The sequence below is a fragment of the Eubalaena glacialis genome, chromosome 7 (genome assembly GCF_028564815.1).
Source record: "Eubalaena glacialis isolate mEubGla1 chromosome 7, mEubGla1.1.hap2.+ XY, whole genome shotgun sequence".
In the NCBI taxonomy this organism is placed as follows: Eukaryota; Metazoa; Chordata; class Mammalia; order Artiodactyla; family Balaenidae; genus Eubalaena; species Eubalaena glacialis.
In genome coordinates, this window is record NC_083722.1 from 84,574,577 (window position 1) to 84,600,664 (window position 26,088).

Genomic DNA, 26,088 nt, shown 5'->3' on the forward strand with positions numbered 1-26,088 from the left:
ATGTATAGCTGATTCACTTTGTTATACAGCAGAAATTAACACAACATTGTAAAGCAATTATACTCCAATAAAGATGTTAAAAAAATGCTTTTTAAAACCAATTCACACATTTTCTAATAAGAATACTTATGTAATAAGGAACAGGGCAAATATTTCTAAGAATTTTTAAATCTTTAAAGTGCATGGATCACAGTTCTTATTAAAATCATTATATACACGATGTGGTAGGCATATTTAGCAATTTAACATATGTTGTATCAATTAAACCTTGTAATAAAATACTTTGTAATTACTATTATCCCCATTTTACTGAGAAAGATACTGAGATTTGGAGAGATGATACATTTTGCCTGAATCATGGAGAAAATTATGACAGAACCAGAATTCAAATCAAGATCAATTCATATTCAAAGATTTTATCATTATATTGTATTATATAGAATAGTATTGGGTTTACTTTGCAAATAAAATAATTTTGAAAATGAAAAAAAAAAAGAAACGCCAGGAATTTAATGCCTTCAAGGGGAACCCTCAACCAATGAGGACAGTTAGTTGGTGAATAAATAGGCCATTCACTATATGGAGCTTTCTTCCCAAAGGCTGTTGACAAGCAGAGACACAGCAGGACTTGCGTGAGGCAAGTGAGGCACTGTCTCAGGAACAAAATTTAAGGGGGTGCCAAAAAACTCAGTGTCAAGATAGAGTTTTTCTTTGTTTTCTTATTGAGGTATAATTCACATATATTCGTTTCAGGAGTACAACATAATGATTCAATATTTGTATACATCATAAAATGATCAGCACTATAAGTCTAGTTAATATCCCTCACCATACATAGTTATAAAATTTTTTTTCTTGTGATGAGAACTTTTAAGACCTACTCTCCTAACAACTTTCAAATACGCAATATAGTATTTTTAGCTATAGTCACCATGCAGTACATTACATCCCATGTCTTATTTATTTTATAACTGGAAATTTGTACCTTTTGACCCACCTTCACTCATTTCTCCCACCCATCACTGCCTGCCTCTGGCAACCAACAATCTGTTCTTTGTGTCTATGAGCTTGATTTTTTGTTTGTTTGTTTTGTTTTTGTTGTTTAGATTCTACATAAAAGTGAGATCATATGGTATTTGTCTTTCTCTTTCTGACTTATTTCATTTAGCATAATACCTTTCAGGTTCATTCATTGACGCAAATGGCAAGATTTCATCTTTTAATGGCTGAATAATATTCCATTGTGTGTATATACCACAATTTCTTTATCCATTCACCCACTGATGGACACTTAGGATGTTTCCATGTCTTGGGTATTTGCAAATAATGCTGCAATGAACATGGAGGTGTATATATCTTTACAAGTTAGTGTTTTTGTTTTCTTTGGACCAACACCCAGAAGTGGAATTGCTGTATCATATGGTAGTTCTATTTTTAATTTTTTGAGGAACCTCCATATTGTTTTCCATAGTGGCTATGCCAATTTACAATCCTACCAATAGCAGACAAGGGTTTTCCCTCTTCTCCACATCCTTGCCAACAGTTGTTATTTCTTTTCTTTTTGAGAATAGCCATTCTAACAGGTGTGAAGTGATATCTCATTGTGGTTTTGATTTGCATTTCCCTGATGGTTAGTAATGTTGAGCATCTTTTCACGTACTTGTTTGTCATCTGTATGTCTTCTTTGAATAGAGTTTTAATGCAATATTTTAAAAAATAATGAACAATAATTTTTAAGAACAGAAACTAAAATTGATTTGAGGAAGGTGCAAGTCTTACACTCCACATCCTGTCATCTCAATCCTGAAAGTAGAGCTAGAAACTTAGTTTCAGAATTAACAGAAGAAAGCAGTGAGGAGAAATAACGAGGAAAAAACTCCTGTCTAATATGATATGAACACTAAGTTCCAGCTTGCCAAGGATTTTCTTAATTTTCCATTCCCAATGTTGTAACACGTTTCCCTAACAACAGACTACTCATTACATATGAAAATTATGACTGCAGTGTTTTTGCAAAGTAGACAATGAGGTATAACCAAACACATTTAGCCCCCAAAGCATTTTTTTCCTTTAGCCAAAAATCATTTTTTATTTCCTTGACAAGATAGGAAAACAAATTCAAATATGTGAAGCAAAGTAAAAGGTCTCCCTGTGTGTTTTAATTAATTAGTTTCTCCAGCTCAACCTAGTTTTTAAAGAGAAGGCAAGTAGAGTCTGTCAAGAGCACGTATGGTATGCCTAGTTCAGTGTATGTTGGAAGAGCTAACTCTTTTCTTGTTTATACTCGATGCCTTACAACTTAGAAAACCTGGACATAAGCTTTTTCTCTCCATAACCCTTCACAGCGGCACAGGATTTTAGTATCTCTCTTGTCCTCGCCAGTTTTACCTCCCTCTGACATGGAGCCAGGTGCTTGGGAAAATCAGTGCTTTTGCCGCCAAGGGGGACTGGAGGGGCTGTCCGGAACAGAGATGCATGGGAAATGTAGTTTGTTTTATATTTAGCTCTAAGGCTTCCATAAAAAGCATGTTATCTTAAAATAAGTAATCCTAGAGGGCTCAGAATGTAAAACATGTATCTTTGCTCTGTCAGAAGTGCAGCCTCTTCGGTTGCTTCTTGATCTTAGTGCAGTTTCCTAGGAGAAGCTATATTCGTTTGAGGAGCACCTCACTGAGCTCTTTCTAGTCAACCTGGGACATAATCTTCCTCGCTCCTCCACTTGCTTTTCACCACTGCTGCCTCCGTGATTATAACACACACCTGCCAGCGTTTCTCTCAACTCTACACACAGCCACCAGTCAAGCAGATATTAGCGTCATCCTATTTGCATCTAAAATCTGAAGACACATTCCCGGGAGAACCCATGCAGAAAATACTGATGTAAGTCAATAATAAGTAAGGGTAGTTGTGATGGCCCACTAAATTCAACAATATTCTGATAACCTTCCTGAAAATAAATGCAGGCTGTAAGGGAGTGTTTTTTTTTTTTCTCCAAGTAAATTTCAAAGTATTTTATTCAAACGCCATGCACAGCTCAACAAGATATTAAAAGATGAGCAAGATTTGGGTTTTTTTCTTCAGCAAATATCATATCCTATTAAGCTACATTAACAGTGTAAAATGAATCCTATTTTGATATGTTAGACATCAAAAATACATACTTTTTTAAAGAAACTAGGAAATATGTTAGCCATAGTGCTAACCACACTGTGTGAAACTCAAGTAAGTGGGTGTTGGACTGTTAAAATGCATAAAAGTTCGACACGCTTACCTAAGCACAAATGTTGCCTCTGAAGAACATATTAAACAATTACACACCTTGAAATGCAAGCCATTCCAGCGTAGTTTGAGTCATTTGTGGAGAAAACCAGTTGGAAAATTAGTCTTAAAAGCAAGTGATAAATTAGTGCTATTAGAGTAAAATCTGAAATGGAAGAAATAGGCCAGATTTTCTGGAAGATTAAATAAACACGGTCATATTGGAAAAACTTGTGTTTGTTGCTTAGCTTTTGTGCTTTCAAAATTAGAATTTCCTTTAAACATTCTCAAAGTCTCTTGTGAATATTTTTCAAAATATGTTAACGGTGGATTAATCAGATTGCTTCAGGAATGCCATATTCTGGTTAACTTAATTAACCAGAAAATCTTTCTACTCCAACCCTTATTGTTGAAATTCCTACTAAAATGCCTTTTTAAGGAAAGCGTACTAAGCTTCATCTTCCCTTGAGAATCTGTCATCTTGGATGACTGAGCATCACACACAGCTCTGAAAGTGAAGCAAAGATTCAGTTGCATGGGTGCAGCTATCAGGCCCTATTTGAGGGGGTGGTGATGCAAACCAAACTTGTGCCGCATCTTCTCCCTCGTCTTATTGAGATATAAAAAGTCTGCCTGACCTGTCTGCAATCAGATTTTCTAAAGATGGGGGTGGACATGATAATGTATTAGTCAGGGTTCTCTAGAGAAAAAGAACCAATAGACCAACAGATTTATTCTAAGAAATTGGCTCCCATAATTTTGGAGGCTAGCAAGTCCAAAATCTACAAGGTAGGCTGGAGACGCAGGGAAGAGTTGTTGTTGCAGCTTTTCTTTTCTTTTCTTTTCTTTTTTAAAGAGTTGTTTTTTGGTTTTTTTTTTGGCCATGGCACACAGCTTGTGGGATCTTAGTTTCCCAGCCAGGGATTGAACCCAGGCCCTTGGCAGTGAGAGCGAGTCCTAACCACTGGAGTGCCAGGGAATTCCCCTGATGTTGCAGCTTGAGTCTGAAGGCAGTCTGGAGGCAGAATTCCCTCAGGGGGAGTCAGTCTTTTTTCTCTTAAGACCTTCAACTGACTGGGTAAGGCCCTCCCACATTACAGAGGGTAATCTTTGCTCAACGTCTACTGATTTAAATGTTAATCTCATCTAAAAATACCTCCACAGTAACGTCTAGATTAGGGTTTGACCAAATACAGTTGATCCTTGAACAACACAGGTTTGGACTGCATGGGTCCACTTTTATGCAGAATTTTTTCATTAAATATGCACAGTACTACACAATCCAAGATTGGCTGAATCTGTGAATGTGGGACCACAGATACCGAGGACCAACTATGGGACTTGAGCATCCATAGATTTTGGCATATGCAGGGGTTCCTGGAACCAATCCCCCAAGAATACTGAGGGACAATTGTGTCTGGGTACTTGGCCTAGCCAAGTTGACACATAAAGTTAATCATCACAGGTGAATTGAATCATTCTTGAAGAAGTCACGAAATATTCAACATAATAATGAAAAATACATGGAAGAGAGCTAGAGGGCAAGCTCATCTACTTTACGTTAATATGTCAAGGCAAGAGAAAGGAGGGGCAGAAAGGTTGATGTTATGCATATTAGCCAAGGTTTTTTGGTTTTGTTTTTGTTTTTTTCTTTTAATCAGCTGGTTTAATAATTATCTCCTTACAAGCCCCAAAGCATCAGGTCCATGGTGAGTGTTGTGATGTTCCATAGCTTTGCTCTGGGAACTTTGTGAACTGTCTGGGAGGTGGTAGAAAGATATCCTAACGGATAATAATAACTAGACACTTTCTGTGCATTACCTTTCTCCATCTTCCTAACAACCCTCTGAAGTAGATAGTAATATATTGTCATTTCACAGATGAGGAAATTAAGAACCAGAGAGGTAAAGTGACCAGCCTATGCTCACTCGTCAAGGAAGGGGCAGAATAGTGACACATAGGTCCATAGAATCCCAAAGCCCAAGTTCTTATACACTGTATTAAACTGCATCTCTATTTTCCTTTATTAATTCTCAAGTAGGTATCAGTTGTGCACTACAAATAGACTCTGTGCTATTTGGGCTACAAATATATAGGAAATGACAAGCTGAAGATTGTTGCTGGTCGATTCCCTACCTCTCTCTCTTCTACTTTCCCACTTAAGAAACCCAGCCAAGCCATCTACTGCATGCCGATTGTGTTGTCACTTCCTCATATATTTACTTGAACGGTTGCTGAAAAGTAAAATGAAATCATCATTCAGGCACAGAAAGGCAATTTAGGTATAAACAGCCCAAAAGGGCAATATTGATCAAGGGAGCTAAATGTAATGTGTATAACATGGAATACTGCACATGGGAGGGTAAAAAAAAGGCAATCACCCAAAGTCTAACTTGCACACAAATGCAAATCATTCTACTCCTTAAGTATTCATGGAAGAGTAAATCAAGGAAATAATGCATTTATGCTCTCAAGAAGCTCAGACTCTTGAAGAAACAAAACTCTCCCGGATGAAACAGTAAGGGCAAAAAAAAAAAAAAATCATTCAAACATAGTTGAGTATCAGTAATAAGTGTTCAGGGGCCTCTGGGTGAGAAAGAAAATGTTGGCTAATAATTGGCCTCAGTCTTCTAGTTTCTCCAAGAAAACTCCAAGTAAAGCTGGACTCCTGCAAAGAGGTGATGAAAATCAGTCAGTGCCACCTTTCAAAAGTAGCATACCTCAGCCAGAACCTTCAGCTCAGAAAGCCCTGGGAACAACCTGTTGTGACTTTCCAAATTATCTTCACAAGCTTTGCCTTCACAAGTGGCACCCAAGGAAATAAAAGCAACCATGACTGTCATCAATGTTAAATAATAATATGGCCAAGTTGGCAGTGGCAGTTGGCTCTGGTCTCCAGCACCTGTGGGATTTGGATACAGACCAGGGTATCCTGCCACTGTGCTTCTAGATGGTCCATGAAGGCAGGATCTGTCTGGCTCACTCCTGTGCCCCAGTGCCCGATGCATTGCCTGGCATACAGTGGGCTCTCAATAAATCAAGCAGATGAATGAAGCTACCCAATCCAATGAAAAATTGCAGGATAATTTTGGGATGGTGTTCATTTCTGCAGGTTCTTCCTATATTTTTATGATTCTCTTTTCAAACAGAGAGCCAGACTTTGGGCTTCCTTATCTCAGGGGAGGTCTGAAGGCAGCAGCAATTCCTGTCTTGTGTGGAAACCCAAAGTCACTGAAATGATTATTATGGGTTTTCTGGAGCTGGTGGAGGAGTACCTTTAAAGGTCATAAGAGGCAAGAGGGAAGCATTTCTCAGAGAAGATGGGGAAGAGGACAAATGTTGGGGAAACTTTGATTAGCTGGGACATAAAGCCCAACCATGGCAGCACTCTGGGGGCATCAAAATCTCAGAGAGTACTACTCTGGGGTGCTTAAGCAGGCTGGAAGCCAGGCACCCAGGCTCCACCTCTGCCCTGACTCCAGTGCCCAAGCCCGAGAAGGTCCTGCAGCGTGATAGAATGGTACCCCATGCTTTCTTTGGGATCATGTGAGACCTTTGCACAGCATCCTTGGTAGAGGGTGGGAGGGAACACGGGGAAGAAAAGTGTTCCAGTAATGACCGAGGTTGAAATTGGACCCACCCTGGCAAGATGAGAAAACTTAAGCAAAGATTTAAGAAAATAATGAAATGCAGTCATTCTTCCACTTGTGGGATTGTAGGTGGCCAGTCATGCCTACTATAGCAACTTGGTTTACAAATTTCAAACAAGTGTAAAGTCCTCAACTGGTGATGCATTTATCATTCAGTGAAGCCAGGCGGGTTGGTAAATATCACTTAGCAGGAAATGCACCCATGCAAAGTTGTGCTAGGGCATGCGGAAGCCAACATCAACCCTGCTGTGGAACAGGACTGACAGAGGGTCCTGACTTCAGTCACACAGGGTTCCAGTTTGACGCCTCAGGGCAGGATACTCCACAAGGGGCCACATCCAGCAATTTCTTCAGCCCCTTCTTGCCTGACTACTCAAATTATACATCAGCTCCCCAGGATTTAGACATTCATTTCGGTGCTGGGATTTATGGTTCAGTATTACAGCCATCCCACTGCCTAATGATTGGCACCTAACTAGTGCTAATAATAGCAACACAACCAGCAATAACAATGATGAAAATAACAAAAACAATAATAGTGATAACATTGCTGAGTTCTTACTCTCTTGCAGGGAATGTACTCACCTCTTTACATGGATCAGTCAGGTGAAAAACGAAAAACAAAATATCTCTTATTTTACCATTTTACAGATGAGAGGATTAGTTTTATCTCACTTTAAAGATAAGGAAATGGTGACTTAGAATGGCTCAGAATGGCTTTAAACTCACCCAAGGTCCCAAACAAGATGGTAAAGGCAGGATTGTGATCCAGATATCTGACTCCAGAGCGCCTGGTTTTAGCTATCACAGAAGATTGTCTTAATATGCAATTATTAACAAATAAATAAATTCTAAGTGTTCAAAGATGATCCCAGGTTCAGTGTAACATACTTTGCAAACCACAAAGATCCAGACAGGCCAAGCTTTGCCATGTCCCCTGATGCCCCAGGTTCCCATGAAATGCTGGAGAGAAGGCAACCACTACCCACCTTATCTCCCTGCCTCCAGGTAAACGCCCTTTGAGCTAAAGGAACTAAACACTATTCCCTATCCAGGCACACACCACAGCAACCAAGGGGGCACTCTTCCTCCTATGACCCAGGACGCTCTGCTTTAGGGATTCCCGAGAGGGGTTGGGCTCTGGGTATGGGGCAGCTCCCCTGGGAAGAGACATCACATCTGCAGGAAAGAGGTAGTTTGAAGTACAAAATATAATATTTTATATTAAAATATAAAAATTGTAATATGTATTTATAAAAATATAATTTTTTTGGAAAAGTGTAAATTACATATTGTTTTATAATATACCCTATGTGAAAGATCATGAAATCATCTTGGGTGGCGGGAAGGTATGCAAGATGAGTGATTTTCAAAGATGAGGAGACTAAGCTTTGATAACAAGAACTAAAACCTCTGTGAGGGGAGTCCTTATCTTAGTTTGAGTTGTGGAAGTGTTAAAGTGTTCTATGACTAGTAGGCATGGCGAGAGAAATGAGAAAGTGGAGTAGGGAAGGGAAGGGAAGGGAAAGGAAGGAGAGGGACTCAGGGGAACTCTGGAGATCCGGTAGGTCAGTGATTCTCAAAGTGTGGTCCCCAGACCAGCAGCATCAGCATCGCCTGGGAATTTGTTAGAAGTGCAAATTCTCAGGTCCCCACCCCAGACCTGCTGAATGAGAAACTCTGGAGTGGGCCCAGCGTGTTGGATTTTAACAAGCCCTCCTGGGATTATGATACACACTAAAGTGTAGGTGTAGGACACTCAGAGTTGTCCTGATCAGGCAAGGGAGCCAAGAGTGTTTACACCCCACAGCTGTCAATCATTGGTTCTGGGCTGAGTGGTTGGGGTGGAGGGAATGTGTGGTGGGAGAGAAAACCCACCGGCAGCTCGTGTTTATGACGATGGCAAGAGATCCAAGGGGACTTGGGGGGGGGGTCCCTTCTTTTCCAGAGGTCAGTGAGGCCAGTGTGACTTGCTCAAAGCCACACAGCTGATCGGTGCCAGAGCCAATATTCAAATTGAGTACCATCTGAATCAGTCTTTTAACCAAAATGCCACACCACTTTGAGGGGGCATGAATAAAAAGATTGATGTGCACACACTGCTACACCAGCTCAGGGGCCCCTTCCCTTTTCTCCCCTGCCCCTCCCCGCCCCAGCTCTTTCCCTCAAGTAAACATTCTCTCCGAATGAACCAGTCACTTAGGTTAAAATATCAATGAAGTAAGTTAGTGTACCAACCTGCTTATCAACGATAAAGCTACATCCCTCATTTAGAGCAACAGTCCCCAGCCTTTTAGGCACCAGGGACCAGTTTCGTGGAAGACAATTTTTCCACGGACGATGGGAGGGATGGTTCAGGCGGTAACGCACGTGATGGGGAGCGGCAGATGAAGCTTCGCTCGCTCGCCCGCCGCTCACCTCCTGCTGTGCAGCCCGGTTCCTAACAGGCTGCAGACCGGTACCGGTGCACAGCCAGAGGGTTGGGGACCCCTGATTTAGAGCATGCCATGGTCTCTAACCTAACAAATCAGTGAAGGCATAAGAACTTTTCTCTTAGAATTTTCCGTGAATAACCCATTCTAAATAAAATATCAAATATGGAAAGGCTTGCCTTCTAGTTCTGTCTGTAGTGTTACCTATTTATATACTGATGGAAGGAAGCATGTAAAATGAAGATTATACAAATTTGTTTTGCAAATCATCCAGTGTAACTGCTTGGAAAGGATCATGATCTATGGAAGGTTTTCTAAATAATAGCCTTTCTCTTACTAATGTAGCAGCAACCGGGAGAAACTGGGAGAATAGTTACTTCATAAATGTGGATTATTCAACGCAACTGATTGACAAACTGCCATGTAACATGTAGTGTGCCATTTCTCAATTTGGGTTTCATAGGTATCCCAAGAGTTCATAGATTTTATATTGCAGTTCATGCGTTGCGCAAGTATCTCATATTTTCACCTAAATTATAATCTAAATTGCTGTGATGTATCCTAGTTTAAAGACAGTTTAATAGAATTAGACTCTAGTTTATCAATTGGTGTTTCTGTAGTTAGGATCCCTAGATGTACTGCGCATGGTCCACCACTATTTCCTGAACGGAATCTATACAATACTAAAGCATGACAGCCACTGTGTAGTGGCTTAGACAATTTCTACTCAAAGTGTCGTCCCTAGATCATCAGCATCGGCATCTCTAGGGGGATGATTAGATATGTAGAACTCAGGCTCCATCCCACATCTACTGAATCAGAATCTGCACTGGATTCCAACACAGACAGTGCAGGGATTGGATCCCAACTCCAACACTTAGCAAATGTGCTATTTAACCTTTTTCAGCCTCAGATTCCCCATCTGTAAATGAAGATAATAATATAAAATCCTACTTCAGAGGTTTGCTGTGAGATTAAATGAAAGAATGCACAGAAAAGGTGTCACTCATACAGTGTAACCCAATGCTCTCAATAAATGTTAGCTATTATATTTTCCTCAAAACAATAAGAATAGAAAAATCTTGTTGTAAAGGTGATTTTCTATTTTAGCCAATGAAATGATGCATCTTCAAAAATGCTCATGGCTGACCTTGCCCTCAATGTTCGGAGAAGACACACTCAGATTTCCTACTAATTTGTTAATGGATGATAGACCCAATATTGATTTGCTTAATGGCAATGTGCAACCTAATAGTTTATCAAATTCTTTTTGTAGTGAAAGTAGATTTCCAGAAACAGCATTTAAGCTCTGCTTCATAGAAAAATGCTTTTGTTTGATGCAGAAATGAGGAGAGTAAATTGGAAACTCTCCTATTGGCAGACTTGCATTCAGAATAAAACTCAGTCCAACAATTCATAATTACATCTTTTCTTCAAAACCCCTTAAATATTGACTCATATTTTAAAACATGACGTCAAGCCCAATTCAATGTGACTGAAATTAAGCCACACAGACAGCCTCATCACGTTGTTATGGCAACCTCTCACACAACTGTCCTTGTAGTTGTTGAACAATTGCTAATTTCCTTGCTTTGCAAGGAAGCCTGAGTTGCTTTCCCAGAAGGCTCATCCTGGTAACAAAGAAAACTGTGTATGATAGTAATAGAAATGGTCACAACAGTAACTTTTGGAAGAATAATATTTCATTATTAGTCACACTTTGCATTTCAATTTGTTTTCTTCTTCATCATGCCACTTGTGGTGGCCTTGGCTTACAACAGCTCAGCTGCCTTCAGCAATAAAGGGTCTGGTTGGAATTTTGCTTCCTTTTCTAAAACCCAGGCTGGTACAAAACACCAAAATTGTCCGCAACCGGAAAAGGATTTTAGGCCCATCTGTGATTAGAAACTGAGCATCTCGAAGGCTGAGATGGTAGCTCTCTCTTCTCTGTGTCCTTCAGTCTAGCCACCATGTTTACTGGATGAACGACAGAGAATCAGTGAAATTCTAAGGTGTATTTTAACATTATTTCCATCTTTTCCAGAGTACATAAGAATTATTTTAATATTTTACTTTTGCAGGGTTCCAGAAGAATAATTCATGAAACAAATCAGGAATGCTGAAGGTAAGATGTTTAAAATGGAAGACCTTTATTCATCAAACAGTAAACCCTAAGGATTTGTTCTAGATTAAAGGAAACCAAAGAGACATGATAACTAAATACAATGTGGAATCCTCAGTTAAAACCTGGATTGGAAAAAAAAAGGTGCTGGTGGGGGTAAGTTATAAAGGACATGATTGGGACAACTGGAGAAATCTGAATATGTGCAGAATATTAGATGATCTTAAATTAAGGTTAAATGCCCCAAATATATAGTCATGGCATATTGTTGGTTGTGTAGGAGAATGTCCTTGTTCTCAGGAGATGACTGTTGAAGGATCTGTTACAATGTCTGCAACCAATTCTCAAATGGTTCAGAAAAATTATGTATATATACATATATACATTACACACACATACGCACACACATTTACACAAAGATATAGGGAGAGAAAAATAAAGAAAGCAAATGTGGCAAGGTGTTAACAACGGATGAATCTAGGTGAAGAGTAGAAAGTTGATTGTTGTACTACTCTTGCGAATTTTCTCTTAGAAACCAAAAGTGAGGGTGGGGAGTCCTTTACGGTGAAAAGCTTCGAATCTGTAGGGAGAGAAATGGCAAAAAATAAAGTTGTGGTAACTGGGTAACAGGAGAATATGATGATCTGATAGTGTATGAGATCATACAAAAAATTTGGGGAGACCGAAAGCATCCACATAAGATGAGTCTCCACAGAGACTATATTTGACCCAAAATATATAAATAGATTTTATTATGCACAAGAAAATACCTTTAAAATAACAGGACTAGGGCTTCCCTGGTGGCGCAGTGGTTGAGAGTCTGCCTGCCGGTGCAGGGGACACAGGTTTGAGCCCTGGTCTGGGAGGATACCACGTGCCGCGGAGCAACTGGGCCCGTGAGCCACAACTACTGAGCCTGCGCGTCTGGAGCCCGTGCTCCGCAGCAAGAGAGGCCACGATAGTGAGAGGCCCGCGCACCGCGATGAAGAGTGGCCCCCGCTTGCCGCAACTGGAGAAAGCCCTCGCACAGAAACGAAGACCCAACACAGCCAAATAAATAAATAAATAAATAAATAAATAAATAAATAAATTTAAAATAACAGGACTGAAGTGAAATAATCCAAGACATCTACGTGAGTGCCAGAAATAGTCATTAAAGCAAGTCAAGAGAGAGGAATAGATATCTTGGACCTGTCTTCTTAGATGACGAGTCCATAGACAGAGGACTGGCGGAGCTGGGAACCTCGGCTTTCAACCACTCATGTGAGCACTGACATCAATTGCATAACCTCTTGCAAAAATGCCTACTCCCATGCAATCACTGAACTCATGAGCTCATAAGCTTTCTGAACAGCAGAAAAAATCCAATAAACCAATATTGTTTCTCAAATTCATCTTAATAATGGATGTAAATCTGACAAATGCTCCTTTTACTCATGTCTGTTCTTGTAAATTGTTTTTGGATTTAAAAAAATTCATCAGTCTATTTCTTCTTTCAGTTACATTCTTCAAAAATCATTAATAGGCAGTATAATAGACTGGTAAAGGGTGCGAGCTCTGAAGAGTCAGACTACCAGAGGTTGAAATTTACTAGCGATCAGATCTTTTAACCTGAATCTTCTCGTCCTCATCTGTAAAATGGGAAAAAGAAATATTTGGAATCTCGCAGACTTCCTGTGCTAATTTAAAGTGATGCTTTGGGACAAAGTCAGGCATATTCTAGCCACCAATGAACATCAGCTAAGATCATTTATAACGCATTTCAATATATCTACATTCACTTATTTTCTAAAACAAGTGATAGGAATATTTACAAGCTGCACAGAGCAGAATTCCTTGCTTACAGTAAAAAAAGCTAATAAGAATACTAACTCATAATCATCTACCTGGATGCCATATAGAGTGGGAGGAACTAAATAGGCTTTGGAGTTTTAGAAACCTGAGTTTAAATCTCTGATTTCTTCTCTTTAGCTATGTGCTCTTTGGCAACTACTGAAGATCTTTCTAGTTCCATATCCTCATCTGGAAAATGGGATAATATCACCTTCCCTATATTGAGATGACAAATTGTGGGTACAATGCCTGTCACACTGCAGGCACTCAGGCAATAGTAGCTAGGATCATTCTCATTCTACCAGCCAACTGAGCAGAAAAGTTTGTCCAATAACAAATATACCAAATTTTAACAATAATAATATTTCAGGTACCTTCAGATATAGTCCATAGCAACTGCAAGTATTTATTACAGCTTTTAGTAACTGGCTTTGTAAACACATTAATTGCTTTGCTTTCCTTGTACCAGTTTTTTAAGTGCACTATTCACAAAGGTACAGCTTGATCAACTTTTACACAGTACATACATACACATCCATGTACCCAAACCCAGATCAAGATATAGAACATTTCCAGGATCTTCAGGACCTTTCCAATCATTACTCATCCCCAGGGGTAACCACTACTCTGACTTCTATCTCCACAATTCAGTTTTGCCTATTCTTGAAACACATAAATGTAATGGTACAGTGTGTATACTTTTTTGTTTTTTTGTGGTAAACAATATGTACTCTTTTGAAAACACATTAAAATTTCCAGTGTGTTTTTGATGAGGTATATTCCTGGGCTCTTCCCCTTTGTGTTATTATTTTTTACTTGTAATTGGAAACCCCTTGTCTTGGTTTCATATTCACTTGCTGTTGGTTTCAGAACAATTTTCTGGACATGCTATGAAATTAATGGACTGCATCCAACCATCTTTAAGGAACTAAATGATTACTACTTGTGTTGTTTTATTGAAAGGAAAAACATGGGTATGGGCATTCAAGTACCTCCTCTAGAAAAAGAACACACAAGTGGCTGCTGGGTGCTATTATATAACCAGCAAGCATATTCTGATATACAAGATTTGAAGGATAAATATTTCCTTTTGGGGGGAAAAAAAGCAAAAATCCAGTTGTGTAGAGTTTGGGGAAAAGAATACACAGATTGAAGAAAATATAACTCCAGGAGATGGCTGAAAGGACAGAATTAAAGAAGCAAAAGAAGCAAGAAAGTATGGCAAAGCCTCCTAAAACTACAATAGGATGTTATGCCCAAGGAAAAAAGGCCACTTTTGCTAAACCAGGGTTGAGAACATGTTATGAAAGATGCAAAGAACAGTGAATAAGGAACAACTATTTTGTCTCTGCCTTTAACAGAAAGAATGAAGGAAGTAGGAGCTCAGTAAGACAAATATTAATGAGTCTCTGGGAATATCAAGAAACAGAATTAATAATAGGCAGGTAAAAGAATACTTATACAATTTAAATACTTATAAATCAGCAGAGCTGGATTGGATTCATTTGAACATATTCAACAAACCGGGTAAGGCAGGACGTACCTCCATTACTAGTGTTTGTCGTGGAGACTTATGTACCAGGGGAATTTAAGCAGGCTGATTTAGTGTTGGAGATAAAGCAGCCAAAAGCAGATCCGGGAAAAGGTGGGCTAGTTAGCGTATCCAAACTACCACTCAAAAACCTTAAATGAAATCATAAATCAGCCGTGAGCACCTTGAGGAAAATAACAGAGTAAGTAATAGCCAAAGAGGTTCATAAAAAATAGAGCCTGTCAAAGCAACTTAATCCATTTTTGGATATGCTAAGAAATTTGGGGGAGGTAATGGATGTTACAGACATCATTTAGGGAGGCCCTGCAGTTACCACCAGACGATTCATTTTGGACCCATCTTGTTGATGCAGTGGCTGTTGTTCTCACATTTTCCAGCAGTGGAAGGCAATTTTACTTGCACACTTAATATGTGGGGATAGGACTGTCTATTTATTCCCCATGACATCCCAGCATGGAATTTAGTTATCGGGTAAATGCAGTATGCACCCAGAAATACAAAGTAAATATTACCTAAATGAGAACGAGACGTACTGATAATACTGGAACAAACTGGACTGACATCTTTTAGAAGAAAAGTGTGTGTGTGTGTCTGAAATTATCAGCATAACTCAGGCAAAACCAAATGTTTTTGTTTGAATTCTCATATAATTATGAAAAATATAAAAGGATGTGGAAAAAAGGCCCTGTTAAATGTGCAGATCTGATCATGTCAGCAGGTCCTGCTGAAACCAAACAATGACTTCCCATTACTCTTAGACCAGAATGCTTAACCTGCCTAGCAGGCCTGCCTAGTATGGCCTGTGTTTACCTCTCAGTCTCACTCACACCCCACTCCTCCTCCTCTGAGTAAGCCAGTTCCCCTGGCCTTCTTTCAGTTCTTTCAAGGCATCCTGTTATTCTTGACACTGGGCCTTTGCACAAGCTGTCCTCCCTTTCACTTACTTATACATTCTTCAGCTTTCTATTCAAATCCCACTTTGTGGAGGGGAAACCTTTTTAACCTCTCAGGCCATATGATTCCCAGTGTATTTTGCACTAATAAAATTGTGTCCTTCCCGGAAGTGTTTATTTTGGAATGTTAATTTAATACTCATTTTAAATAATTAATATAGTTCTTCCCTACTAGACTGTAAGCCCCACAAGAGGAGGGACTGAGCAGGAGTTTTTTCAAGATTGTATCCCCAAGACCTAGCACAGTATTGAGCACAATATTTGTGATCTGATAAAAAATAATTAGGAATATATACACAGATGAGTTCCCTTCATAAAGCATTAACTGGAAAGAACATCTCTCCATCCTGAATATTATAATATTCTCCAGTCTTCTTTTCAAGTAGAATAATGGGAAAAAGTCTTTAATGAGGGTCTTGTTGACAGAGGTGTAAAAACACAAGGCAGCTAAAACTCGAATTGTTGAATTCTACATTTGCACATTATATTTACCTCTGATGTGTTCGAAAATTTCATTTCATGGTGATAATGAATCTGTGGGAAATTAGCACTCTATCGCTCTTCACATAAGAGTGTTAGTGAAGGTTTTCCAAGCTTCAGGCAGGAAACGAATATTTTTCGGGTAACTAACTTTGTAACATACCCTTACTTCTTCAGCAGTGTTCATCTTTACACCTTGGAGGGATGGAAACCTAGAATTAGAGAGAGCCATCGAGTTGGAGACAATATTTTATTCTAAGATCAGTCACGGATGGGAAATTTTCTCCTTTTAAAATAACATTTTGATGTTGAGATTTTTTTAAAATATGAATTTGTAAGTTCATAGGTAACCAAACTGCTGTATGTGAGGTTTTGATATAGTCAAGGTCACACAGAAATTAGTGACCCAGCGGGGACTAGAATTCAGGTTTCTGGTTTCAGTCTATTGTTCTTTCACTAGTTCCTTCCTTCATTCAACAAATGAAACCTGAAGGGCTCCCGTGAGTCTGGCACTGTGCTAGGCACTGTGGAAACACAGATGAAGGAACTGTCCTTGTCCTTGTGGAATTCATTACTCCATGGGAGAAACCAGGCAAGAAGGAATGATTACAGTACAGCTGTGATGAATGCTGTTTGTAGCAGCCGTGGTTGGTGCCCCAAGCTGAATGCTGTCAGCCCTCCTCTGACTTCAGCTGCAGCTGTGGTGGACAGCTCCATGCCTGCTGATGGCTTCCTGTGCAGGAGCTTGCTTAGAAGAGAGAGCTGTGACCGCCCTGAAGATCAACCCTCAACCAGAGGGGGATGCAAGTTTGTGGATAAATGTCCCATCCTCCCATCCTTCAGAAGGACAATTCTGAGGTGTGTTCTACGCAGTGCCTCAGAGAGTCCCCTGGAGATTGAGCCTCAGGTGTCCGCAGCAATACTCAACTCAATAATGTACCTTTACTGGCTTTTTCTCCTTCCCAGGCTCACTTTCCCCACTCCCTCACTTCTGCTTCCTAAGATCATCTCCCAAATAAACTCCCTGCACCCAAGCTTTTGTTTCAGGCTCTGCTTTTAGGGGAGCTGATACAACCACAGTAACAGTGAATGAACAGATGAATGAGTTAGTGAATGCAGAGGAGACACTAGGGCCAAGGTTGCAAACTGGAGCATCTTTTGTTGCCTATCCCCAAGGTCACTGTCTATAGTGCAGTGGTTTGTGTGTGTGTGTGTGTGTGTGTGTGTGTGTGTGTGTGTTTAAACCTACTTGAAGATCATGTGGTTAAGTGTTGGGCGTGGGAATGCAAGACGGGAGCATCCAGGTCAGAGCTGAATTGCTTTCCTAAGGAAATAGATATGTATGTGTGGGAGGAAGGGAAAGATCCAGGAGCAGAGAAGGCTGGGCTGGCACACCTGTGGCCTAGATAGAAGAATGGAAAGGGGGAAACAGTGAGCAGAGGAGAGGGTGGAAAAGATCTGGGTATTGAGGATTGCTTTTGATAGAAGGAGTGTTGTGGTGTGATATAAAATCCCCTGAGTTTTTCCCAGGCATAGTCTGGGCCCTGTGTGCCTCCCAAGCTGCTGGGACCATGCACACAGGACCATGGTTTCAGAGTCACTTCTGTGACTCCAGTCTGAGCCTGTGGGAACTGCTGTTGCTCACAACGATCCCTACCAAACAAAGGACATTGAATGAGAAATCAAACAACAAAGATGAAATAAAATGTCTGGCTAGGGCTAGCATTTCTTAGGCTTTTCTATGAAAACTAGTACTTATTTACAAGTCATGGCTTACAGGGCTGGAATAAAGATTTAGCATGAGGGAAATATTCCCAATCAACATAAATTGGATCCAGTCACTCCCCTATGATGCTTCCCATCGTATTGAGATGATGTCTCCGTTGGCGTGCCAACATCCAGCATAGTTCCTAGCACACAGTGGTACTCAATATACATTTATGAAAGACAGTCGGGAACAAAAGGAGGAAGGGAGAGAATTAGTAGTTAGAGAAACAATCAATGCATCATCAATCAAAAGATTTTAACAATGGTGTAAACTCAATGCACAGAACCTAGGAAATTAAATCTTTATGAGGATGAAGACAATAGCATAATTCAGGATCTCCTTGGATCCTTTGGTTGGAGATGGATAGGGAGACTGAGGAGTAGGTGGCAGAAACTCTGTGTTCCCGTGCAGAAAGCAGAAAAAGTTATTTTTTTCCTTCAGAAAACATCAGTGGGTAAGAGGATGCTCTCTTATTGGTAACGAGATTTGGGCTTCTTTCCAGAGAGTGACAGAGATCCTTCCAGCAAATCTTGTGGTCTTTGATGTGAGCACTGCCGAGAAAATACCTTCCACTGAGCAAGTATGGGAGAGAAACTTGAAGAAGGTATTTCATGTTCTCCTTTGTTGTGTCTTTGATGTACACAAAGGATTTAATCCTAGAAGATGAAGACTTTATCCATTTTCTTCTTCCTGAGGAGAGCTTTGTTCTGTGTTTCCCTGTTGGGCATGATCCTGGTGAGTAGGTGACAGATAATTATAGGGTTTTCTCATTATCCAAGTAACCATTACTCAAGTCTCCATAGGCAACAGGTTGCATAGAAAAGTAAAAGTCATTATAACACAAAAATATTGACTAAGAAACTTACCATTTATGATAATACCCCTGACTAAAATATGCCCTCCAATTACAAATACCCATGTTACGCTTTAAATTCAAAGCAAATCAACTGTGAAGACAAACTCAAAATCTTTTAAAGCATACAGTTTCATAAAGTCAATCGAAGTGATCTGGGAGAAGTGCTCCCAAGTACTGGCATAGCCTTTGGCAAATGACAAATTGACCTAGTTAAACTGGTGACCAGCTGGGGTGGGGGATAGGGGACCATAAGGGGGATGACATAATAGCACTTCAAAAAGAAAATAATCTGAACAGCAAAAGAAGATACCCGTGGGGAAATTGACAAGCCCAAATATTTCCCCCAAATGATCTCTATTATGAACTTATTGCAACACCTAAACATGATGTGAAAGATGTCATTATCATACTGTGATAAAATTTGTGTTGAAAATTATGCCTTCCAAGTTTCTGATTCATTCTTCACCGTAAACATTAGTTCATAATTGTGATTATAAACTTTAAAATTATTTATAATATTAAAATAGGGATTTAAAAATGAATTTTAGTTTAATTTTTCAAGTTAGAATTTCAATCAAGTCTTTTGCCCTCGCTATTTACTTGAAAAATTGGTCCCTGTATTAACTCGCTTTACTTTTTGTGGCCTTTTCCAGGTATCAGTTATCCTTGCAGAAAGAAGACATCCTCTACTCTTGAATTTCTCTCCTTCTTCCTCCTCCACTGTCACTTCCTTAATCGAGTCCAACACTGTTTCTCACTTGGATTATTACAACCACCTCCTATCACTCCTGCCTCCTGGCTTGCCCTTCTCCAGTTCTTTCTCTCAGTTGCAGCCAGATGGAGGTTTCTAAAATACAAACATGGTGATGTCACTCCCCTACTTGCAGTCCTTTTAGGGGGCCCATCTACCCCCTGTGTGCACATGTCTTAGTGTATCTTGCAAAGCCTTCAACCATCTCTCTCCAACATCCTCAGCCCTCCCTCCTGTACTGCTGTGCTCTTCATTCCAGCTTCTCATCATCCCTAATGCACTATCGTCCCGCAGATCTGGCCATTGCACAGGCCTAATACCTATTCAGCTTTCAGTTCTCAACTTAGAGATCTCTTCCTCCAGGAAGCCTTCCCAGATCACCTGGGTTTGATGTCCCTCCCTTATGGTTGGTCCCACAGCATCCTGCACTAACTGACTGTAATGAAGCTCTTATGAAACAATATTATTATCTGTTAGGGACGAGGGCACTACCACTGACACTTCAAGAATCTCTAGCACTTTGCTCGGCACCTTAGTATATGCTTAATTAAAGGAATGAATGAATGATTAAGTGTAGCACCAACCAAACCAAAACAAAATTAATACTGTCATGAAAGGGAGTAAAGCCTTGCAGTTAAATTGAGACATTTCCAAGTCTGGTAGGTAAAGAACATGAAAGTTAAGACATCAAAACTCCAGAGGTTATTTCTGGGGAGTGTGATTGGGGGAGTGTAAAAAGGGAATTTCATTTTTTACTTTATATACCTAACAATTGTTTGATATTGCTATAAGAATGCATTACCGTTATAACAAAATTTTTTAAAAATAATAAATGCCCATAACCAAATGTTTACTGTTAGTTTTTAAATAGCCTCTAACCCTCTTCTTAATTTTTTTTTTTAATTTTATTGGAGTATAGTTGACTTACAATGTTGTGTTAGTTTCAGGTGTACAGCAAAGTGAATCAGTTATACATATACATATATCCACTCTTTTTTAGTTTCTTTTCCCATATAGGTCATTACAGAGTATTGAATAGAGTTCCCTGTGCTGTACAGTAGGTCCTTGTTGGTTCTCTATGGTATATATAGCAGTGTGTGATGTTCATCCGAGCTCCTGATTTATCCCTCACCCCCCACCCCCTGCCACGTTTCCCCTTTGGTTACCATAAGTTTGTTTTTGATATCTGTAAGTCTGTTTCTGTTTTGTAAATAAGTTCACTTGTATCATTTTTTAAAATTAGATTCCACATATGAGTGATATCATATGAAATCTGTCTTTCTCTGTCTGACTTACTACACTTAGTATAATAATTTCTTGGTCCATCCATGTTGCTGCAAATGGCATTATTTCATTCTTTTGTATGGCTGAGTAATATTCCACTGTATATATGTACCACATATTCTTTATCCATTCCTCTGTCAATGGACATTTAGGTTGCTTCCATGTCTTGGCTATTGTAAATAGCGCTGCAGTGAACACTGGGGTGCATGTATCTTTTTGGATTATGGTTTTCTCCAGATATATGCCTGGAGTGGGATTGCTGGATCATATGGTAGTTCTATTTTTAGTTTTTTAAGGGACTTCCATAATATTCTCCATAGTGGTTGTACCAATTTTTTTTTTTTTTTTTTGGCTGCATTGGATCTTTGTTGCTGCGCACAGGCTTTTCTCTAATTGCGGCGAGGGGGGCTACTCTTCGTTGTGGTGCACGGGCTTCTCATTGCGGTGGCTTCTGTTGTTGCAGAGCACAGGCTCTAGGTGCGTGGGCTTCAGTAGGTGCAGCACGCGGGCTCAATAGTTGTGGCGTGATGGCCCTAGAGCGCGCAGGCTTCAGTAGTTGCGGCGTGCAGGCTCAGCAGTTGTGGCTCACAGGCTCTAGAGCACAGGCTCAGTAGTTGTGGCACACAGGCTTAGTTGCTCCGCGGCATGTGGGATCCTCCTGGACCAGGGATCGAACCTCTGTCTCCTTCATTGGCAGGCGGACTCTCAACTACTGCACCACCAGGGAAGTCCTGGTTGTACCAATTTATATTCCCACCAACAGTGTAGGAGGGTTCCCATTTCTCCATACCCTCTCCAGCATTTGTTTGTAGACTTTTTGAAGATGGCCTCCTCTTCTTAATTTGAATATTTCCATTTGTTAATTTTTTTTCTAAAAAAATGGAAAAACTGTAAAATGAAAGCTATCTTAAAGAAATGAAATATTCTGGACATTTTTAGCTTACCTGTTATGTGATGTTTATAAAGGATTTCCAGGATTTTTGCTGGTCATGGAATGTTCTTAGAATGTTCTTAATAATCGTGTGTCATGAGAATTTATTGTTGCTTCTTCAGGAGAGTGCAGTTGATTTAGAGGGAAGAACATACACTTGGAGGGAAGAAGCTTTTAGTTTTCACTGTATTCTGTACTATTATTCATTATTATTATTATTCTCTACTATTCAAAAACTTTATAAGAAGCTCCTATTACCTTTATAATAAAATAAAAACTAATTAAAAATTTAAAAGTGAATATTGGCAAGAATTTTATGAGGCTTTTAAAAAATACATTAATACTCCTGGCAACTCTGCAAGGTAGATATCATCATCATTTTAAAGATGAAGAAACTGAGACTACAAGAAGTTCTGTGACTTGTTCAGGATCAAAGTGTAATAAGGGGCAGACTGAGGACTCAAACCCAAATCTAATTTTAAAGTCAAGGTATAATTCTTTAAAAATGTAACACATCGTGTTTTTTGTTTTATTAAACAAGTAAATAGTAGTTTGCTTGGAGGATAAGTGTGTTAATTTAGGGATGGAGAGAGATTTATTTTCTTAGTTTAGGGCAGTAGCAAAGCTTAGGGATTCAAAATAAATGCTTTCCTGGACTAAGATACCCAAAGAGGAATCATATTAGCTGCCAAATTGAAAACAAATTTCCTTCTAACATCATTATTAACATCTTAAACATTATCATATTTCCTAAATAGTCTTTCTCAGCTTTAGCAACAATAAAGCTTTAGACATATAAGCCTTGAATATAGGAAGCAATCGATATTGATTTTAAATTTGTTAAAGTATAAATGTGTGTGTATTTATATACATATATGTGTGCATGTTTTCATATGAGTATGTATTTGTATAGTGTAGAAAACTATATACCAGATGTTAACTGTTGTTGTACCTGACTGATGAAATTATAAATAAGTTTTAATTTCTCTGGAATTTCCTATACTTGTTCAGTTGTCTAAAATGGATATTTATTAATTTTGAAATAAGAAGACAAAGAGTGGGAATTGTTCCACAAGATAATGAGATTTATTATAAAGTCGTAGTAACCATGTGTACTGGCTCAGGAATAGACAAATTGACCAGTGAAACAGAATACAAAGCATAGAAATACATATAGAAATTTGATATATGAGAGGTAATATGGCAGCAGGGTGGGATGGGGGTAGGAGGGGAGTTAATTCAATAAATTGAGCTGGAAAAAAAGTTACCCATAATAGAAAAATATGATTTTGGATCCCTAACTCAAATCATACTCAAAAGTCAATTACAGATAGGGTATGGACTTAAATGCCAGAAGGAAACAGAAAAGATTGAGAAATATTCTTAAACAAGATACAAAGAATGCTAATCATTAAAGAAAAGACTGATAAGCCCAACTCCATTAAAACTAAGAACTTATGCTAAGAATACCATAAAGAAAGTGAAAAGGCAAGTCATAAGCAGGGAGAAAATATCTGCAAGGATACAAACACTGTATTAGAGTTCTCCAATAGAAAGGAAATGTGTATATATATGAGGAGATTTATTATAGGAATTGGCTCACACAATTATGGCAGCTCAGACGTCCCACAATCTGCCCTCTGCAAGCAGGAGACTTAGGAAAGCTGGTGATGTAATTCAGTCTATTCCTGAAGACCTGAGTACCAGGAACCTAAATGTCTGAGAGCAGGAAATGATGGATGTCCCAACTCAAACAGAGAGCAAATTTGCCCTTCCTTTACCTTTTGTTCTATTTAGTACCTCAAAGGACTATGTGATGTCCACCCACCCAATGAGGGTGATCTTTACTCAGTCTATAAATTCAAATGCTAATCTCTTCCAAAAACACCGTCACAGACACACCCAGAAATATTTTGTCAGCTATCTGTGAATCCTTTGGCCCAATCAAGTTGACACATAAAATTAACTATCATAACCACCAGCAGATTAGAATAAAAAAAATATCAATTGCTTGAAAGCAAACAATTCAATAGAAAAACAAGCAAAAGACACGAACAGACATTTCACAGAAAAGGAGACATTTATGGCCAATTAATACAAAAAGAGGCTATCAACCTTATTCGTAATCAGAAAATACAGATCAAGGTCAAAATACCATTTTATACCTAATAGCTTAAGAAAAATAAGAATACCAAGTGTAGGGAGGATGTGGCTCAATAGGAAAGCTTACACATTCTGGTGGGAGTATAAATTATTACAGTCACTTTGGAAAATAATTTCATAGTGTTTGGCAAAGCTGAACATTCATATACCTCCAACCCAGCAGTTCTACTCCTGGGTGTGTACTCCTAAGAGAAAATCCTGTTCATGTGCCCATGAAGACGTGTTGAAGAAGGTCTACGGGAGAACTCTTCATAACAACAAAAAAATGGAAATGACTGAATTGCCCACTGAGAAGAGAACGTATAAAAGTAAGTATCTAACATAGTGTCTGGCACATAGTAAATACTCAATAAATGATAGCCATTATCATTAGCCCTGGGTATCAGTTTCATCATGCAAAATACAGCGATAATAATACCTATTTTACAGTAATGTGTAAAGAATTAAATGAGAAACAGATGTAGGCCCTTGGCACACAGACAGCATTTGACAAATGTTACTGCCTCCTTATGGATGTGAGTGAAGTCTGGGGGGGGAGCTATCAGGTTGGTAATGAAAGGGTGTGTATATGCGATTCTGCCAGCCAAGGCCTACCCTTAGCAGGCTTCTAAGGCTGGCTGTTTTTGTTCTGAATCAACATTTTTATGCCAGGAAAGCACCTTCTGGGGTGGCACTACTCTTGTCCCCATTTTACACATTTGGAAACTGAGCCTTGAGAGCTGAGATGACTTGCCCCAGGTCACCCAGCTCAGAGGAGTAGATCTGGATTTGAACTCAAGACTATCTGATCCTTAAAACCAGCACCCTCTACTGCTTTCCAAATGCTACCAGAGCTCAACATCACCTCTAACAGAAAGTCAAAAAATCTCAACTGTCAGGGATTCCAGACCGTCTTTCCAGTCCCTATCCCCACCTGAGGGTGTGTGTGTGTGTGTGTGTGTGTGTTGGGGAAGGGAGGAGACCCAGTCCTGACAACCAGTGGGAGACCTTGGGGCAAATGTCAGCTTGGAAGAGCAAAGGCCACAAGTGGTTAACGGCATTATTCCCTGAAGGGCACCAGAAAGTCAAGTGAGCCATTCTTGACCTTTCAGAAGCTATTATGAGGAAAACATAAAGAAACAATTCTGCGGGCTTAATGAAGGAACGCTGTGAAAAGTGTAATGGGCTATTTGTGCACATCTCAAAAGCATCATATAATTTGCCACAATTGGCAGTCTATTCTCCAGCAAGGCCAAGCAGGGTGTTGCTACTTAGGCCCAAAGTGCCTTGGCAAAGCCAGGACCCCACCTCCATCCCTTCTCTAAAACCCAGGTTGCCTATGATTTAATTTCCAAGGCTTAAACAGCAGCTGCTGAAATGAAATGTGGCACAGGCTCATTCATTTTCCCCGAGTGCTAAAATATGTTTTATGCTTCAAAATATGAGCCCTATTTTGGTTTTGGTTTTTTCCCACTACACATACAGAGTTCTTTTTTTTTAAATTACATTTCCAGGCAATTAGTTCATTACATTGACTCAGCTCTTCATGACTTTGGTGGGGGCTGGTGGAAGAGTGAGGTGGCAGAGTACTTCATTATTTTTAAAAATGGTTATTGGCCATGTTCGGTTCCCACAATTCATTCCCAATTTCATAAGGGCATTTACTATGCAGAGTCTCTGCATAAAATCATCAGCTGCTACATTAGCACAATGGCTCTTTGGAGTCATAACAGTCTACCACAGAAATGATCCGTGGATTATATAAGTTTATAAGGTCCAATACACTTACAAACAAAGATTTTTTTTTTTTACCCTTTTCCATTATTTATTCCTCATTAGGCGTCCCCCTCCCTTTTTTCTGCTTTCATACAAATTCAAAAATATCACCCAAAGCCAGGAAGAAATAAGCCCAAGTAAGTTTAACTAAAGCTAAAAGAAGGCTGAGGAAATGATTTTATAAAAGCAATGATTTTCAGTTAACCCTGACCATCAGCCTACATTGCGTTCCTACAGAGTTTCTGTTCTCTGTTCACATTGTCTGCCAAATAGAGGTAAAGTGACTTTGGGGGCCAAGGT

At 39.4% G+C, this 26,088-nt stretch overlaps 1 long non-coding RNA gene across 1 annotated transcript in view; it reads left to right on the top strand.

Annotated features, from left to right (window-relative positions):
* The window catches only part of LOC133094772 (uncharacterized), a 75,078-nt gene that overhangs the window by 44,596 nt on the left and 4,394 nt on the right, over positions 1–26,088 (top strand). The window contains exons 3-5 of the long non-coding RNA XR_009701499.1: positions 11,422–11,465; positions 18,551–18,652; positions 24,197–24,341. This is a non-coding gene — a long non-coding RNA (uncharacterized LOC133094772). The remainder of the gene's footprint in view (positions 1–11,421; positions 11,466–18,550; positions 18,653–24,196; positions 24,342–26,088) is intronic.